This window comes from Eptesicus fuscus, chromosome 5 (genome assembly GCF_027574615.1).
Source record: "Eptesicus fuscus isolate TK198812 chromosome 5, DD_ASM_mEF_20220401, whole genome shotgun sequence".
NCBI lineage: Eukaryota > Metazoa > Chordata > Mammalia > Chiroptera > Vespertilionidae > Eptesicus > Eptesicus fuscus.
In genome coordinates, this window is record NC_072477.1 from 1,303,554 (window position 1) to 1,322,917 (window position 19,364).

Consider the following 19,364-nt stretch of genomic DNA (forward strand, 5'->3'; position numbering starts at 1 on the left):
ACACCGCCCCGGCCCGGCCCCCTCTGCACACCGCCACGGCCCGGCCCCCTCTGCACACCGCCACGGCCGCCACCTCTGCACACCGCCCCGGCCCGGCCCCCTCTGCACACCGCCACGGCCGCCACCTCTGCACACCGCCACGGCCGCCACCTCTGCACACCGCCACGGCCGCCACCTCTGCACACCGCCCCGGCCCGGCCCCCTCTGCACACCGCCACGGCCGCCACCTCTGCACACCGCCACGGCCGCCCCCTCTGCACACCGCCACGGCCGCCCCCTCTGCACACCGCCACGGCCCGGCCCCCTCTGCACACCGCCACGGCCGCCACCTCTGCACATGGCCACGGCCGCCACCTCTGCACACGGCCACGGCCCGGCCCCCTCTGCACACCGCCACGGCCCGGCCCCCTCTGCACATCACCACGGCCCGGGGAGCTCTGGGCGGCGTGGGAAAGCAAAGAGCCCCTAATGCGCCTGCAGAAAACAACCCAAGTTTATTCAGGGAAGTCAGCACTCAGTCCATGGTCTGAATGGCACCTGACGCCAAAGGTGATGGAGGAGGAGGTAGGTGGGCCTTTGGGAGGTCATGAGAGGAGCCCTCATGAATGGGATTAGCGCTCTTTATATATATATGTGTGTGTGTGTGTGTGTGTGTGTGTGTGTATATACTTTTTTTTAGTTGATATCGGAGAAGGGAGAGGGAGAGATAGGAACATCAATCATGAAAGAGAATCATCAGTCGCCTGCCTCCTACAGGCCCCCCTCTAGGGACCGAGCCCAGAACCTGGGCATGTGCCTTTGACTGGAATCGAACCCAGAAACCTTCCGTCCGCAGGCCTACGCTCTATCCACTGAGCCACACCAGCTAGGATGGGACTGGTGCTCTTTTAGTAAAAGGCCACATAGACTCCCCCTCCCCCTGCCGCCACGTGAGGACGCAGCGAGAAGATGGTGTCTGAGCCAGAGCAGGTCCTCACCAGACACTGACTCTGCCAAGCACCACCATCGTGGACTTCCCGGCCTCCACAACTGTGCGAACTCCATGTCTGATGGTCTGTTACAGCAGCCCGGATGGACTAAGACAGGGGTCCTCAAACTTTTTAAACAGGGGGCCAGTTCACTGTCCCTCAGACCGTTGGAGGGCCGGACTATAGTTTTAAAAAACTGAACAAATTCCTATGCACACTGCACATATCTTATTTTGAAGTAAAAAAACAAAACGGCAAAAACACCCGCATGTGGCCCGCGGGCCATAGTTTGAGGACGCCTGGACTAAGACATGCTTATCTTGGAACCCAAGATTACAGAGTGTGTTGTGGATTAAAGGATACAATGGTCAAACCTTGGAAAATTAGATGACTGAGCCATTACCGTATTTTCCGGCGTATAAGATGACTTTTTAACCCAGAAAAATCTCAAAAGTCAGGGGTCTTATACACCGGAAAATACGTATTTTCCGGCGTATAAGACCCCCGACTTTGGAGAAGATTTTCCCGGGTTAAAAAGTCGTCTTATACGCCGGAAAGTATGGTAATTCCGTCCTGGGTACACATCCGAGAATAATGAAAACATGCTTACGTACGCACTAGCAAACAAATGCTCCAAAAATGAAACGGTGGCAACCATGAACCCTGCCCGCCAGTGTTTTGGCGTTATTCATAACCACCAAAACGTGAAATGGCCCAAATGCCCATCCGCTGATGAGTGAGTGGATAAACAAAACGGGGCAGCCATACAGTGGGATAGCTGGATGTAAAAGGAACAGAACACTGATCCGCACTACAGCACGGACAACACTGTGCCGCCTAGACCAAGCCAGGCAAAGGCCACGGTGCGGACTCCACTTCCCTGCGGCCCGCAGAATCGGGAAGTAGATCAGTGGGGCCACGGGCGGGGGGCGAGGGCAGGGGTGCGGCGTTCTTACCAGGCTGATGAAATGTCGGGACCTGGACAGTGGTACAGCCCTGTACACTTTTCATATGTGAACCACACTAGGTGCACCGGTTAATAATGCGGATTTTTTCAATAGATGGAGTTACACATATGTTGATATATATGCGATTTGATATGATGCTATTTTGTTGTATTGACAACAAGCTTCAAAACTTCATATGTCAAATTTTCTGAAGGTGTTAACATCATAGATATTTTTACACTTAAAAATGTCAAATTTTGTGCCAAAAAAAGAGCATTTAGCCAAAACCGGTTTGGCTCAGTGGATAGAGCGTAAGCCTGCAGACTGAAGGGTCCCAGGTTCGATTCTGGTCAAGGGCATGTACCTTGGTTGCGGGCACATCCCCGGCAGGGGGTGTGCAGGAGGCAGCTGATCCATGTTTCTAGCTATCTATCCCTCTTCCTTCCTCTCTGTAAAAAATCAATAAAAATATATTTTTTTTTTTAAAAAAAAGAGCATTTGCGGGAAGTTTAAATTCGTTACTTTGTTTTGAAGAAAAGTGCTGCTGAATACTCCGGGAAGCTTATGGCGAACATGCTCCATCTCAAGATACTTGTGAGCGCTGGTTTAAACGCTTTGAAAGTGATGATTTCGATGTGAAAGACAAAGAACGTCCAGGTCAACGGAAAAAGTTTGAAGACCAACAATGACAAGCATTATTGGATGAAGATGCGTGTCAAACTCAAAAACAACTTGCAGAAAGATTAAACGTTGCTCAGCAAACAATTTCCGATCATTTACAAGCAATGGGAAAGATTTTAAAGGAAGGAAAATGGGTGCCACATCAACTGAACGAAAGACAAATGGAAAACCGGAAAGTCATCAGTAAAACGTTGCTTCAACGGCACGAAAGGAAGTCTTTTTTTTTTGCATCGAATTGTGACTGGCGATGAAAAGTAGATTTATTTTGAGAATCCCAAACGCACAGAATCATGGGTTGATCCAGGTCAACCATCAACATCGACTGCAAGGCCAAATCCCTTCGGAAAGAAGACCATGCTCTGCGTTTGGTGGGATCAGGAAGGTGTGGTGTATTATGAGCTTCTAAAACCAGGTGAAACCGTTAATACTGATCGCTACCGACAACAAATAATCAATTTGAACCTGAAATGGCCAGAAGACACGGCAAAGTAATTCTGCTTCATGATGACGCACCATCACACACTTCAAAACCAGTTAAAGACACGTTAACAGATCTTGCCTGGGAAGTATTAACCCACCCGCCGTGTTCACCAGACCTTGCTCCTTCAGATGACCACTTGTTCCGATCGATGGCACACGCACTTTCTGAGCTGCCCTTCAAAACGTACAAAGAAGTGGAAAATTGGGTCTCTGGATGGTTTGCCTCAAAACAAGAAAAGTTCTATTGGGACGGTGCCCTCCGCTGAGGATTTAAAAAAACAGACCAGGCCGCCCACCTCTGGGCAGAGCCCTGGCGAGGCCTGGGCAGAGCACTGAGGCCATTTATTTGCCGAAGACACAGGCCCCTCTTCGCAGGTGCAAACTGGAAGCATGATTCACTGCGGGAAGGGGCTCCATGAAACCAGGAGCACCCACTTCTCCTAAAACAAGGGTGCGTGAGCCAAGCGAGGCCGATGTCGCTACCAGTCCCAGGTTGAACGGCGGAGAGGAAACAGCTTCGTGGGCCAGTGTGCTGCGAGAACACACAGGTGCTGCGTGTCGAGAGCACGTGCTGCGTGTCGAGAGCACGTGCTCCGACGTGGGAAGAACTGTTTATTTCCCAATGAAAAATGCCAGCAGCGCAGCATCCTAGCCGAAGCGAAGTTGGTATGTAAGTGGCAACCAACGGCCCGTCTGCGTGGAGTGCCTTCCTCCTACCCGGAGGCCGCTACAGAGAGCAGCTGTGAAACCCAGCTCTCCTGGCGGGGAGGGAGGGCAGGGGAGGAAGGGGGAGAGGGGCACCTCTCACTCACACCTTCACATCGTGCGTTTTCCCAAGGCAGCACACATTTCCTAATTATTTAAAAACATGAACAGAGCCGAAACCGGTTTGGCTCAATGGATAGAGCTCGGCCTGCGGACTGAAAGGTCCCAGGTTCGATTCTGGTCATGGGCATGTACCTTGGTTGCGGGCACATCCCCAGGGGGTTGTGCAAGAGGCAGCTGATCGATGTTCCTCTATCATCAATGTTTCTATCTCTATCCCTCTCTCTTCCTCTCTGTAAAACAATAAAATATATTTTTAAAAAATTTTAAAAAAAAACATGAACAGAGACCATAACAGGAAACAGGAACCATAGAGAAAAAAACTGATACACTGGACTTGATCAAATTTTAAAAGTACTAGGTGAGAGAAAGCAGAAAAATAAAAAATAAAAAAAAAGATGGGACAAGCTTTGACTAAATGAATAAAGCCTCTACTTTCCTTAAAGAAAATTTAAAAGGCAGTCAAAAAAATTAGTTAAGCCACAGATTGGGAAAGATATTTGCAACGTATGTATCTGACAAAGACTTGTACCCAAATATAAAAAAATTCCCACACTCGCCCTGGCCAGAGCTCAGCGGTTAGAGCGTCGGCCAGGGGACCGAAGGGTCTGTGGTTCGATGCCCAGTCAAGGGCACGTTCCTTGGTTGCAGGTCCCCCCGCCCGGTAGGGGCATGCGTGGGAGGCAACCAATGAGTGTCTCCCTCACGCTGACATATTTCTCCCTCCCTCCCTTCCACTCTAGAAATCAACTGGAAAAAATATCTGCAGGTGAGGATTTTTAAAAATCCAACATTCAACAATAAAAAGACAAAGAACCCAGTTTTTCAAATGGGCAAAACCCTTAGGACAGACACTGCACAAAAGCAGGTGCCCAAAGGCCAGCAGGCAGGGCGGAAGCGCCCATCACCGCTGGTCCAGGGACCCGCTCACTGAGCCGTGAGGAGGAGGCACTGCTCAGGCCCAGCGCTGCCAGGCTGCCGAGTGATGTTAACAGGAGACGAGGCGGGGGGGAGGGCAGGAGCCACAGGAACTCGCGCTCACTGCTAGTGGAGTCAAAGGCACAGCCACTTTGCAAAACCGGGGGGGTTCATGAAACGTCAGCCATGCAGCGAGCCTGAGCCCCCAGCCCCCCCCCCCCCCCAGGACACGTCCAGCCCGTACAGAACGCGCCCCCAGAAGGGCATGTAGAGAGGAATGGCCACTGCGGCGGGTCCACAGGCAGCCCCACTCGGGAATGGAGGAGCAGACTGCAGGGACTCCTGCAACAACAGGGATGGTGTTCAATGTTACGCTGAGCGACAGAAGCTGGATGCAAAAAACAAACACTGCCTAACATCATTCATCTGAAATCTGGAACAGGCAGAACTGACCTGCGGTCACAGGAATCAGGACAGTTGCTTGCGGGGGATAATGGTGTCTGGCAAGGGGCTTAAGGGAACTTCCTGGGCTCTATTTGTTGTTGTTGTTAATCCTCACCTGAGGATATATTTTCCATTAATTTTTAGAGTGGAAAGGAAGGGGAGAGACAGAGAAACATTGATGTGAGAGAGACATACTGATTGGTTGCCTCCTACACACGTCTGGGCTCTATTTTTTTAAACCTGTTTATAAAGTAAACTCAAGTGTATTGTCACTCAGTAAAGACTACCGCCTCAGCTTTGCTAGTGGCAGTATCGCAGCCAATGAGGTTTATCCGAGGCACGATTATTGCTAATTAAAAAAACAAACAAAAAAACTACCGTCTCACAATCTTTTTTTAATATGTATTTTTATTAATTTCACAGAGGAAGGAAGAGGGAGAGAGATAGAAACATCAATGCTGAGAGAGAATCATCATTGATTGGCTGCCTCCTGCATGCCCCCTACTGGGGGTCGAGCCCACAACCCAGGCAAGTGCCCTTGACTAGAATTGAACCTGGGACCCTTCGGTTCACAGGCCGACACTCTATCCACTGTGCCAAACCAGTTAGGGCTGGGCTCTATTTTGATGTGTATTAATCAAAACGGAATGAAAAGTATATTCAAAATCTTAGTATTTCACTGCACAGAAATTATATTTCAATTTTTAAAGCAGATTTCCTAACTGCTGTATATTAATGCTGTATGGACTCAAACTGTTATCCGGATGTTGACTGAAAGATGGCTGTGAATGGTTTGGTTTTGAGAACACAATAAAGTTGAGATGTGATAGGCAGATTAAGATGCCTCCCCAAGATTCTTAGCCCCTGGTGTACCCACACCTTCTCCCAGTCATTCAACCAACCACTAATCTCGGGACTGCAGTGCAGGGATTCTGCAGATGTAATTCAAGTCCCAAATGAGCTGACGGTGAAACAGGGGGGTTAGCCGGTGGCCCTGACCTAATCACACGAGCCCTGTCCATCTGGGTCTGGAAGTCAGACTCAGAGTGAGAGGAAGCCGGGCTGCAGGAGGTTCCCCACAACCGCTTTGGAGAGGGGGGGCCCCGGCTAGGACCTGAGGGAGTCCCCAGCCGAGAGCCAGCCAGCCAGCAGGGAAACCGGGACCCAGCCCCTCAACCAAAAGGTCTGAATTCTGCTGCTCTGAGCTCTAGAGGAGAAACGCCGCTCAAGCCCCCCGAGCGCCCAGAGCCCTGAGCTCTGGAGGGTCCAGATAAGCCATGCCAGACCCTCACCCACAGACACTGGGTGTGCATTGTTATTTAGTTATTGAGGGAGAGAGGGAGAGAGAGAGAGAGAGAGAGAAAGGAAGGGGGGAGGGGGAGGGGGGAGGAGGGGGGGGAAGGAGGAGGAGGAGAAGGAGAAAGAGATAAACATCCACAATCTTTTTTGGAATACAGGATGACTCGCCAACCAACGGAGACACCTGGCCAGGGCAAGCTTAGCATTATTATCCTGATTCGTGATAACAAGGCTGTTGCAAGTAAAAGACTTGAGTCCGAAGCCCGCCCCACAGCCAGGTCCTGCTGGCTTAAGTAACGTGCCCTCTCTATCCCCACGTCTCCTCCACGGAGAAGAGAGGTGGGCCCTGCCGGAGGGTCACCCTGATGCACCAAGGTCTCTGGTTTGATGCCCAGTCAGGGCCCATACAAGAAGCAACCGATGAGTGCATGGATGGGTAGGACAAGTCAGTGTTTTCCTCTCTCTCTTCTCTCTTTAAAACCAATTAAAAAATATATATCTGGAGGTGGTTACAGCACCAGTCTTACCTGGAATGGTGCTAACCTCACCTTCATCAGTTTTACTGGTATTAGCAGTAGCACAGTAAACTGCAGAGGCAGGGACATTCAAAAGCACAGGTCCAAACTGCTTCCATCTGCCTCCAAAAATTAAAACAAAACAAAATCAGGATTCATTTTTCATCTGAGAGCGCTCAGCCAGGGGGCTGCAGGGCAGACTGGCGCAGGGTGCCTTGGGAAAGAGGGCCGGGTCCTCTGTGCTACTGTCACTCAGCTCTCGGAATTGGCCCTCCCTCCGCAGGAAGGAATATTCTCAGAAAAAATTTGGAAGGTCATGAATAACCTCCTAGAGGCCAAATCCAACAGACTTTTCTGTCCAACTCTTCCTTGACCTCTGAACCAATGTGACAGTGACCAAGCCCCGCCCTCCCGTTTCCCAGGGCGCACCCTGCTGCCCTTCCCGGCCACTCCGTCCACGCCCACGGTGAGAGGGTGAGGCCGCTAGAAGAGGCCGTGAAGGACACGCAGCTGGCTTTAGCCAGTATGCTGCACCTCTCAAATCTTCATCTCCAGCCCCACACCTCCCACTGCCCACCGGTACACCGGCCGCCCAGAACACCTGACTTAACCAAACCAAGTGCGAAGACCCTCCGCCTCACCAGCCCGAGTCACCGAGTCACCGAGTCACCGCAGAGACCAGGAAGTCCCTCTAACTAGATGCTCTCCTTCAATACCTGTTTATTAAGCCGGTCCCTGCCAGGCACGGACAGTGCCTCCGATAGGTACAAACCCACCGGGTGGGGAGCGTGAGGTGAGGGAGGGGCAGACAAGAAGCCCGGAAGGAAATAATGAAGGACACGGGACAGCGCAGCAGGAAGCGCAGTGCTCAGGAGGGGCAGCGAGGACCACACCCGGAGAGTGCGCCTCACTGAGGGCAGGGGCAGCAGGGCCGGCGGGCGGGGCGCTCACAGGGCCTTGGGAACATTCAGCAGAGTGAGGGGACCCACGTCTCAGCAGTTCGCTCTGGCTGCCCACGCTGCCCGCCCCTCCTGCCCGCCTGCAGCCCCACCCTTACCCCGTCTACCCAGCCCCAAATCAAGGCTACTCCAGCCCCCTGCTCCTCTGCTCCTCCGGCACTGCCTCTCTGCTCAGCCCTCACCTGGGGTTAACGGCTCCCTGACTGGTCTCATCTCAGTTCTAAGCACCTGCCACACTACCTAAGCTCCTTCTCAATGTCACCTCATCCTGGAATCCCCCGGCCCTCCTCCCCACACTCAGGATGAAAGCACCCCCACGCCTGTTGTTCAAGCTGGTCCCAACCTCACCTTTCCATCTCACTCACCCAGCTCCCACCCCAGCACCCATCCCAGCTCCCACCCCAGCTCTCACCCAGCACCCACCCCAGCTCTCACCCCAGCTCTCACCCAGCACCCACCCCAGCTCTCACCCCAGCTCCCACCCCAGCTCTCACCCCAGCTCTCACCCAGCACCCACCCCAGCTCTCACTCCAGCTCTCCCTATGCAGCACCACTACCCCCAGCCCCACCCTCAAGTGGCCAGTTTGTCCTCTCCCAGCCTCCTCTGGAATCACCTCCTCAGGGCAGTCCATTCCTGTCGCCTGCAGCTGCAGCTCCCAGGACAGCCACTGGCCACCGTCTTCATCTCTGCATCACCAGCTGCTAATTAGCACCCACCTGCCGTCCGGGTGGTTCTCAATAGACATGCAGAACCATGTTCTCACCATCTTGATATGCCAATCATTTCTATTTTATGCCCCCAAATCTGACACTTAAAATGTTCCTGTTCTTCTATTTAGGATATTACTCATCACTTTGTTAAAGTTCTGGTTTCTTATCAGATTCCACTTAGTTTTCAGACGATACAAATCCTACATTTCATGTGACTTCTCTGTTTCTAGTTTCCTTTTTACACACTGTTCAAGGCGGTTCATGTGGAGAGCCACACTGCCTTCTGGCCGCACTGAGGCAGCTTCCTACCGCCATTCAGTCCAGATGCTCCGTGCCCTCCGAGCGGCACTCCCGAGATGTCTTCCCACCTTTACTACGGAATGTCACGGTGCTTCTCCGAGACACGGCCGCCCGCTGGAGCCAGGCCACAGTGCGGTCACCCCGGCCCTCCACGCCCCTCGGGGACACCCAGGGCCGCCAGGCTGGCTGCACCATGATGCTGCATTCTCCGAGGCCGAGGCCGGGAGAAATGGGCTCCTCCGGCCTCCCCTGCCCCCTCCCGGGAGAACCTTTAATATTTGGTACCGCTGCTTAACCAGACACTCGGGAGACAGCACAAGGAACCCAACGCCCCGCGCAGGCTGGTGCCAGCCCCGCAGAGGCAAACCCAGAACTCGGGAGCCGTCAGGAGGTCGCCCCAGCCCTAACGGGTCCTCCCGGACCTGCTGGGGGCCATGTGTTCGGGGCAGTGACCCGTCCATGGCTTGGCCAGCTGCACCCAAAGCCTGGGCACCTAACCACCGCGAGGAAGCAGGACTCTGCCCCTCGCGCAGCGCCTCAGATGGGGCCTGGGGCCGTCCCGCACTTTGTGAAACACCACTGACAAGCATCCTCAGGACCGTCACTGTGCGTCTCCTGTGCGGCTGAGAGAACAGCAACAGGGACCCACAATTCGGAATTTCTAACAACTGCATGGCTCCGCCAAGCCCAGGTTAGAAACCACCCAGTCGCCGCGCATGCATCTTTTTCTAACGCTTTATTTTTAGGTTTTTCACCCAATCTGACCACCAGTGCTCCGGCCGGGCGGCGCCAGCCTGGGTGGTCGCCGCGGGTGGACCGCTCGCGCCTGGCTGTTTGTTGGGGGATGAGAAGGGACGCGGGGGAGGCCAGGTCCGGCGGCCTCGGGAGGTCCCCGCGCTTCCCACGGGCCGGGCCCGCGTCGCCCGCGAGCGTGACAGGCGCGCCGGCCCAGGGCGGGGCCGCGGGAGAGGGCGGCGGCCGGAAGGAAGAGGGAGGATTCGGACAAAGCCCAGCCGGCCGGCGCCCCTCCCCGCGCCCCCCACCCCGCGCGCCGCCTTCCCGGGGGCGGCCACCTCCCCCGGCGCGGCTCCCGGGCCGCAGCTGTTCCCGGAACGGCCGCCCCCGCTCGCAGCTGGGGATGCGGGGCCGGGAGAGAATGTGGGGCCGGGGATGCGGGGCCGGGAGAGAATGTGGGGCCGGGAGAGAATGTGGGGCCGGGGATGCGGGGCCGGGAGAGAATGTGGGGCCGGGGATGCGGGGCCGGGAGAGAATGTGGGGCCGGGGATGCGGAGCCGGGCGGGGATGCGGGGCCGGGAGAGAATGTGGGGCCGGGGATGCGGGGCCGGGGATGCGGGGCCGGGAGAGAATGTGGGGCCGGGGATGCGGGGCCGGGGATGCGGGGCCGGGAGAGAATGTGGGGCCGGGGATGCGGGGCCGGGAGAGAATGTGGGGCCGGGGATGCGGGGCCGGGAGAGAATGTGGGGCCGGGGATGCGGGGCGGAGCCGGGCGGGGATGCGGGGCCGGGACAAGGATGCAAGGCCGACGCGGGCACGCGGGGCCGGTGACAGAATGGGATGAGGGAGGAGCAGGACCGGGGCTGCGGGGCCGGAGTGGGAATGTGAGGCCGGGATGCAGAGCAGGACCGGGGATGCGGGGCCGGGGCGGGGCTGCGGGCGGGGATGCAGGGACAGGGCCGGGACGCGGGGCCGGGCGGGAACGCGGGGAAGCGAGTCCGGAGAAGCCCGCACCTGGAGGGCCGTGGGTGCGGCGGCGGCCGGAACGGGAGGGGAGGGGAGGGACGCGGGGAGCCGGGCCGCCGCACTCACCGTGCTGCTCGCGGGCGCGCTCGCGCTGTCAGCTCCAGGCCCGGCGCGTGCGCGGGGCGGGACAGCGGGGCCGCCGCCTCGGCCGCTCGGGGGCGACGCCGCGGTCACGAGCGAGGGGCGCCGGCGCGGGCCCCCCTCAGCATCCCCGGCCGTCCGCGCGCTGTCCCCGCGGCTCCGCTCGCAGCCGCCGCCCGCGCCCCTCCGGCTCCTGCCCGCCGCCGCCGCTGCCGAAAATGGCGTCTCGCGCCCCTCCCCCGGCTGGCCCCGCCCCACAATGCCGCGCGCCGCGTGACGTCACCCGTCGGGAGCAGGGGGCGTGGTCATCGCGCTCCGGGGCCGGGAACGAGGTCCCCCGCGGGCCGGGATCCGTCTTCCAGGGCCACGTGTCCCCTCGAGCCTTCCGTGACCCTCGGGGAAGCTTCCACCGCCCCGAGGTAGGGCCCTGCGGGCTCGGCTCACCCGGCCTGCCCCTCCTCCGAGGCCGGCCCGGCCCCGCTCAGCGCGAGGGCGCCGCCGGCTGGCGAGAGCCGGAGGGATGGATGCTTAACCGCTGCTGCCGGGCGGAGCGGAGATGCCGCCCCCCCGCTTCCCCCCCGCCTCCCGGGAGCTGCACCCACAGGAGCCCTCGCCACTGCACGCCCCTGGGTGCAGGGCCGCGACCTCCCGCCCCGAGAAGGGCGGCCGGATCCCCGAGCCTCCTGGGCCTCAGCCCGCTGCACCCGGCCCCGCAGGCCTGACTCAGCAGCCGGGAGTCCAGCGCTGGTTCAGGGGGCAAGGCGCCGCTTGCTTTGTCTGCCACCAGCGTGGCCAGCCGCCCGCCCCGGCTGCCGCCGACGTCCCAAGTGCAGGGCCTGGGGCTTTATTCGCCGGAGGGGTCCCGGGCCAGCCCCCCACCCTGCTGGCTTGGACCAGGTGCCCCTGCAGACGTTATCGCCCATCACCCGCGGCCGTTTTAACCCCGCCGGCTCGCAGCCACCAGGAAGCGAGTGCTCCTGGATTTCCACGGGGGGGGGCCCAGGGACTGTGCTTTCCTTTAAAAATGCAAAGGGCTGCTGGAAAGAGGATCTCTGTGGTGACACAGCACTCCTGGGCGGAGGGCGAGGCGGCGGCTCAGAGTCAGCCAGCCCCTCCACACCCCAGCGGTGACTCAGCCACACTACCCTGCGGAGGTCACCGCCCCTCACAGCCACCCAGGGGCTGGGCATGGCAGCTGCGACCACAGGGCGCTGGAGAGGAGAGGTGTCGGCTGCCTGGCCGCCTTCCTCTGCTGTGACTGGGCTCAGTAACTGGCCCCAAGCAAGAAACCTAAGATGCCCCCTTCCCATGGGTGGTCAAGAGTCTTCCCTCCTCCATGCTGCTTCAGCCCATCCCGTCCCCATCCCCCCTGCCACCACTCCCTTTAGACCCTAGTGCCTGGTCCTTTTATTCTCTCAACAACTGCTTGTGAGCTGGAGCGGTCCCCACAGTGAGAGCCAACGGGCATTGGTGAACAGGACAATAAGATCCCTGCTCCTGCCGTGCCACGCAGAGACTGAGCTAAGATGACCAGGTGCTGCAGCGAGCGAGCCCTGCCAGTCTGCGGGGCGGGAGGGACAGCGCCCTGCCCCGCACGCAGACAGGAGCAGAGCTGAGGGTCGGTGCCTTGGCGGTGGGGAGGCCTCAGCAGGGCCACTCGGGCGGAACCCATTTCCTCCCCATAAACCTGGAGGACCAGGGCCCCGGGAAGCAACGCGGGCTGACGTCCTCCAAGCATGCCGGTGGCCGGCGGCGTGTGGGTTAGCCAGGGACCGGTCTCCGCTGTGCAGAGGGCAGCTCCGAACCTTTGGTCAGGGCCTGCCCTGCACCCCACCCCGAGCCGGCCCGTGGTTCCTCCAACAGACCCGGAGTGGCCGCGGGCTTCCTGGCTCCTGGGTGAGTGCCCCTCCATTCCGGGGAAGGCCCGGTGGGGGTGCCCCCCCCCCCCCAGCCCTGCCTGCTGTCTCCATCCCCGGGCTTCCCCACTGCAGAGGCTCTCATCTATTCTAACCCGGTTCCGGGTCCGAGCTGGGAGAGCTCAGCGGGCGGGGCTGGAGGAGACGTGGAGCAGCCCCGGCCCATGGAGCTGAGGCTGAGGACCCGGCTCCAGGCGGTGGAAACCCGCTCTCTCTCCGGCCTCCCGCAGCTGGCCGGGCCCTGGCATCCGGATGGCCCGCACACAGGCTCCCACCGATTCACCCCCAGCACTTCCTGAGCGTTCCGGGGGCGGCGCCAGGCTGGGCCACGGGAGAGCAAGGCGCGATGCCCTGACCAGCAGCCCTGGGTCGGGGCTGAGGGGGGCTCTGCGTCCCCCAGGGACCATTCACAGGGCCGGCAGGGAGGCCCCGCACACGCACACGGAGGCCCAAGTGCAGGGCCTGCGGGGAAGGAAGCGCAGCGCCCAGCGCGGAACACACCACACTGTCCTCTGTCTCCCTGGAGAGTGGAGTCACCGGTTCGCCGTGCATGTCCACGGCTGGGCCCCGGGCAGCTCTGGGAGACACGGGTGCTGGGACTCCCCTGCGTGCTGAGGGCCTGCAGGCCAGCGGGAAGCCCCCCCCCCCCCCCCCCCCCCCCGCTTCCAGGAAAGCGCTGAGAGGGAGGGAGTGAAGGGAGGAGAGAGGAGAGAAGCCGGGCTGCCAGCCGCAGCACCGCGCCCCTCCCGGCCTGGCCCCGCCCCGGCACCGGCACCGCAGGGCCCGCGTGAGGCTGGCGCAGAAGCTGCTCCAGCGCAGAGGGCGGCCCGGCGGCCATGGAATCAGGACCAGGGTCAGGGCCAACCTGGGCGCCCTCCGCTTTGCTCCGCGCCATAGGCCACGCCCCGCGGGTCTCTGGCTTCAGCTCTGAAAACGGTGTCTATCAGGTGTCCAAGGTGGTTTTTGTTTCATTTTTTATTGCTTTTTATTTATTTTTAAAATATATTTATTGATTTCAGAGAGGGAGAGGGAGAGAGAGAAACATCATGATGAGAATCATGGATCAGCTGCCTCCTGCACGCCCCCGCACTGGGGATCGAGCCCACAACCCAGGCATGTGCCGTTGACCAGAATCGAACCTGGGACCCTTCAGTCTGCAGGCCGACGCTCTATCCATCGGGCCACACCAGCTAGGGCTTTATTGCCTTTTTAGAGAGAAAGAGAGAGAAACATCGATGTCAGAGAGAAACATCTATTGGTTGCCTCCCACACGCACCCCAACCCGCAGCCTAGGTAGGTGCCGTGACTGGGAATCAAACCCACAACCTTCCAGTGTACTGGACGATGGTCCAGACAACTGAGCCGCCGGCCGGGGCGCGCTTGCCTCCTGGTTCCTGGTAGCCAGGGCCGGGGTGTTTTTCCTTTGAAGAGCTCCGGCTGCCGGAGTTCAGCCCACTGACCGCTCCCCCGGGCCGGGGAGAAGCAGCAGCCCTTGGGGGTCCAGAGGTGGGTGAGGGAGTGGGGACCCCAGGGGGAAGCCCACCCACGCCCTGTCTCACATTTTCCAGTTGCAGAGAGAGGCTGGGTCCTGCTCGGCGAGGGGTCCCAGCATGACTGACCAGGCCGCCGGGCCAGCCTGATTCCTGCGTACAGCTGGCGTGGGGTTGTGCAGTCCCAGTCCCAGAAGCTTTCACGTCTGTGCTTTGGGGGACCCTGAGCTGGCATATGGGAAGGACAGCTTCCTGTTGGGGAGGCCCAGCCATCCTGGACCCCTGAGCCCGCCTTTCGGTGTCCCCTGGGGGCACCGGGCTGTGAGGGACGCCATCCAGAGCCATCAGCGGCCCCGGGATGCCCCCAGATGAAGACTGATGGCCCAAGTTTGGGCAGGGAGGACACGAGTCCTTCCTATGGAAAGATGGTCACGTCCTCTCAGGGACTCATGGGATATCTTAGGAAACGTGCGGGACTTCCCACATGTGTGGCACGGAGACCGGCCGGTTTTCTCTGGTTATCTACTCGGTCTACACGGTCGGCCAGGGGCTGGGAGGCGGGTCCAAGTGAGGGAAACTTACCGAATGATGCCTCGGGCCCAGCCGGCGTGGCTCAGTGTTAGAGCATTGACCTAAGGACCAGGAGGTCACGGTTTGATTCCTGGTCGGGCACATGCCCAGGTTGTGGGCACGGTCCCCAGTAGGGGGCAGGTGGGAGGCGGCTGATCAGTGATCCTCTCTCATCATTGATGTTTCTCTCTCTCTCTCCCTCTCTGAGATCAATAAAAATATATATTTTTAAAAAGAGATGCTGTCGCTGGTTGATTCACACTCTGATGGTGACAGGCAGTGGGTCTGGGGCCTGGGGTGCGGGACGTGTCGTGGGAAACTGACGTTCTACTGCCCAAGAGCTCTGGAAAATGCTCCCGCCTGCATGACCGACACCCCTGAAGGAGCTGGTGGCCCAGGCCACAGCATCGTGGCCACCCCCCCCCTTTCACCTGGGACAGCTGCCATCCGGAAGGGCGTGGACTTGTTCAAGGACACAGACCTGGGCCACCGCAGACCAGCAGATGGATAGCTTTTTCCAGCTTTTATGCAAAAATAGCCATGCAGGTGCAGGTCTGCGGAGTCAGCACAGGCCGATCCTGGCCACAGCTGCACCCCCTCTGTGAACGGGGTGCCGGACCACACTCCCCAGGCTCCCTCCACTGAGCGAGGCCTCCCCACCCTCTCCAGAGAGACCAGCCTCCCCTCATCCTTGTGAGGCTTCTGGGCACAGACCCCACCTTCATTCCTGTGGTCTCTTGCCCGTCCTCCCCCACAGACCCCACCCCTCGCTCAGGTTCTTGAATAGAGTGCTTCTCAATCAGCGGCAGCTGATGGATGGACGGGTGGATGGACGGACGGACGGGTGAACAGAGGGATGGATGGATGGATGGGCAGATGGACCGACCAACCACGGAGTAAACAGTCGACACCCAGGTGCTGGCTGGCATCAGTGCCGACGAGTCCTGGTGTCGCCTGCTCCCCAGCTCTGCCTTGCTCCCTGGGGCTGCCCCCTAGGGTGGGGGTGGGGGAGTGACCTCACACCAGTGCTGGTCTGGCTCACCGAACCAGGCTCGTTAACCCCCCCTGGGCCCCACGGCCCGCCCGCCCTCCGAGCTGGCTTCCCTCCTTCCTCCCCGGCAGACCCCTGGCCGCCTGTGCCCTGTGTCTGTGGACGGTGGCCACGCCACCTTTTCTCTAGTGGATTTCTTGGTCCCTGTATGCGGTGGTGGCCCCACAGTCCTGTCTGGGAGAAGAGGGCCACATCCCTCCTCCTGCCAGGATGGCCTCTGTGTTGGTCCAGCCTGGACCACACGACCCAGAAATGCCCAGGAGAAGGGTGACCTGCGGGTGGGAGGCAGGTTAACGGTGGACTCAGCCCGGCCGGCATGGCTCCGTGGTTGAGCGTCCACCTATGAACCAGGAGGTCAGGGTTCAATTCCCCGTCGGGGCACATGCCCGAGTTGCAGGCTCCATCCCCAGTAGGGGGCGGTGCAGGAGGCAGTCAATCAATGATTCTCTCTCATCATTGATGTTTCAATCTCTCCTTCTCCCTTCCTCTCTGAAGTTAAAATATAAAAATATATATTTAAAAATCTACACTAATAAAATAGTAAGATGCAAATTGACCATACCTTCGCAACGCTCACCAGCCAATCAGAGTGAGTATGCAAAATTAATCTAACAAAGATGGCAGGTTAATTTGCATACACAGGCACCCGGATGCTCCGAGCCTCTGGGCAGCATGGGAAGGCGGAAAGGTGGCTCCGGGCCAGAGCAAAGGCGGTGCCGGCAGCCAGGGGAAGGAAGGTCCATTCTTGCACGAATCTTGGTGCATCGGGCCTCTAGTAAATAAATAAAACTAAAGGTGGACTCAGAGGTTCCTCCCAGGGGCAACAGGCTCCAGCCACAGGGGAAGCTTCTGTCCTGCCACCACCTGTGCAGGGGGGAGGCCAGGCTTGAGGAGACCCTGGAACAGGCAGAGCTGGCCGCCCACCCACAGGAAGGCTCTCAGCCCTGCAGGTGTTCAGTGCCCTGAACGAGCTGCTGCCAACTGTGCCAGACTCTGCTCAGCTCTGGAGGGCAGCCTGGAGGAGGAGGCAGGCCTGACTAGGGAAACACACAGATGCATGTGCCATCGCAGAGGGCAAGAACGGGAAAAGCTCAGCCTCAGGGTGCCCAGGTCAGCCCCTCACCTGGACTTGGCTGGGTGGGTCCAGCTGAGCCTCCTTTACCCGTTGTCAGCACCTGGAAACCCGTCTGCATAGAAACTCAACTCGGTGGCAGGAGCCGCCCTGGTCCCTGGCGTTGACACAAAGCACCTCACACCCATTTCCCACGCCCCACCCATTTTACAGATGGAGAAACTGAGGCTGTGAGAGGGGAAACGGACCACTAGGCCTCGGCTCTGATGTGGCCATTGGACCCCACCCCAGTGCCCACTTCGCCGCAGGAAAGGAGACTAAAGCTTTGCCCGTGCTCTCGGCCTGGGGAGTAGATTCGGGAAGAGGCTTTTAGCAGGGCCTCTGGAAATTTCCATCGATTGATGCATTCTAGAAGCTGCTGATCCATCAGACATAAATCTTGTTCTTTTCCAGGTCCGCTCGTCAACCCGACCCAGTCCCCAAGTGCCCTCCGTTCCGCCTGCTTTCTCATCGCTCCGAGGGGTTCCTGGGGCCGCTGTAACCACGGGCTCATCATCACAGAAGCTATTCTCCTGCAGCCTGGAGGCCAGAGTCGAGGCCAAAGTCAGAGACCAAGGCGCAGGGGGCAGTTCCCTCCGGGGCTCCGAGAGCCTGCCTCCGGGGCTCCACCTGGTGAGTCCTGGGCTTGGGGATGCGTGACTCTCCTGCCTCCGGGGCTCCACCAGGTGAGTCCTGGGCTTGGGGATGCGTGACTCCAGCCTCGGTCCCTTCCCGGGGCTCCCTCCCAGGGTCCCTGGATCCACCCTGAATCCAGGCTGCGCTCCTGATACCCTGAGTAATGGCATCTGCTGAGCCCGATTCTTTTTTTTAAATACATTTTTATTGATTTCAGAGAGGAAGGGAGAGGGAGAGAGAGTCACTCGGGAGTGAGCCAATCACTGGTTCTCTCTCATCATTGATTTTTCTCTCTCTCCCTTTCCCTTCCTCTCTGAAATCAATAAAAATGTATTTTTAAAAAGTCTAAGAGTTTACATTGCCTTGCAGGGACACAGCCTCGCAAATCCCCTCCTGACTGGCAGCCTGTCCCAGGCCCCCACCCCCACCCACCCAGCCCACGCTCACACATTCGGGGGACCCGCCCGGCCCACGCTCACACATTCGGGGGACCCGCCCGGCCCACGCTCACACATTCGGGGGGACCTGCCCGGCTCACGCTCACACATTCGGGGGGACCCGCCTGGCCCACGCTCACACATTCGGGGGACCCGCCCGGCCCACGCTCACGCATTCGGGGGGACCCGCCCAGCCCACGCTCACACATTCGGGGGGACCCGCCCGGCCCACCCTCACGCATTCGGGGGGACCCCCCCGGCCCACCCTCACACATTCGGGGGGACCCGCCTGGCCCACGCTCACACATTTGGGGCTCTAGCCCTGGACCACGGGAGCAAACCACCTATGGCACCTGCAGGCCAGCGCCGTCTAATAGGAGCTTGTGCCGGGATGGAGATGTCCCACACCCGTGAGGTCACGGGGGCAGCCACTCGCCACGTGCTGGGCTCCTGTTGTTACCTGGTCAAGGGTCCCGGAGCCACAACTGTGCTCACTCACACTGCCCAGCAAGGCTGCCCCACTAGGCAGGCAGGGGCACAAGACAGCAGGGTGGCCCAAGAGGCGGCGTCTGTGTCTCATCCCTGCCTAGAACAGGGCGGGCGCGACGAGCATTGCTCAGGGACTGCAGCCCCAGCAGCGCCGGCAGCAGCGCGAGGCTCACCTCCTGGTCGGAGGCCTCGGAGGGCGTAGGTGGCCGCACTGACATGACCCGGCCCACGTGCTGCGGCATGGAGGGCCCGGGGGCACGAGCTCGGGGAGAGGCGCCAGGCAGGAAGGCAGACACGGTGGTTCCACTGCTCCGAGGTCTCTGGAGCAGTCAGACTCAGAGAGGCAGAGAGATGGTGGGCCGGGCGGGGGGAGGGAGGGGGCTGTGTGTAAGGGGTCAGCGGTTCAGTCTGGGAAGATTGAGACGTTCTGGTGGTGACGGCTGCACAGTGTGAATGCACTCCGTGCCACGGAGCTGCACACACAGAAACGGTAGACTTCACGTGTATTTTCTCTCTCTCTCTCTCTCTCTCTCACACACACACACACACACACACACACACACACACACACGTCTTCTGTCCATTTGGGCCTCTGGGCCTTGGCGTGTCTGTTGAGGTGACCTCGCTCCTAGTGAGGGGCTGCCCTGCACAGGGGTCAGGTTCCTAAGAGGGATGCCCCCCAGCAAGGTCTCCTTCACAGCGGGCGGGGCCTGCCTGCAACCCGGGGCTGACCCCGCCCAGGAAAGGTGAGTGACGGGTGGCCAGGCCTGTAGCC

At 59.3% G+C, this 19,364-nt stretch overlaps 1 protein-coding gene and 1 non-coding gene across 13 annotated transcripts in view; one reads left to right on the forward strand and one right to left on the reverse strand.

Moving 5' to 3' along the window:
* KLC1 (kinesin light chain 1) overlaps nt 1-11,097 on the reverse strand; it is a 42,301-nt gene extending 31,204 nt beyond the window's left edge. For all 12 annotated transcript variants that reach the window (XR_008556023.1, XR_008556024.1, XR_008556022.1 and 9 more), the window contains exon 1: nt 10,875-11,097. The gene's annotated coding sequence lies outside the window, so the exon portion shown is untranslated. The remainder of the gene's footprint in view (nt 1-10,874) is intronic.
* LOC114228803 (U4 spliceosomal RNA) lies at nt 5,557-5,691 on the forward strand. The gene has a single exon (XR_003614925.2). It is a non-coding gene; the product is annotated as a U4 spliceosomal RNA (small nuclear RNA).
* Nucleotides 11,098-19,364: the final 8,267 nt, after the last annotated feature.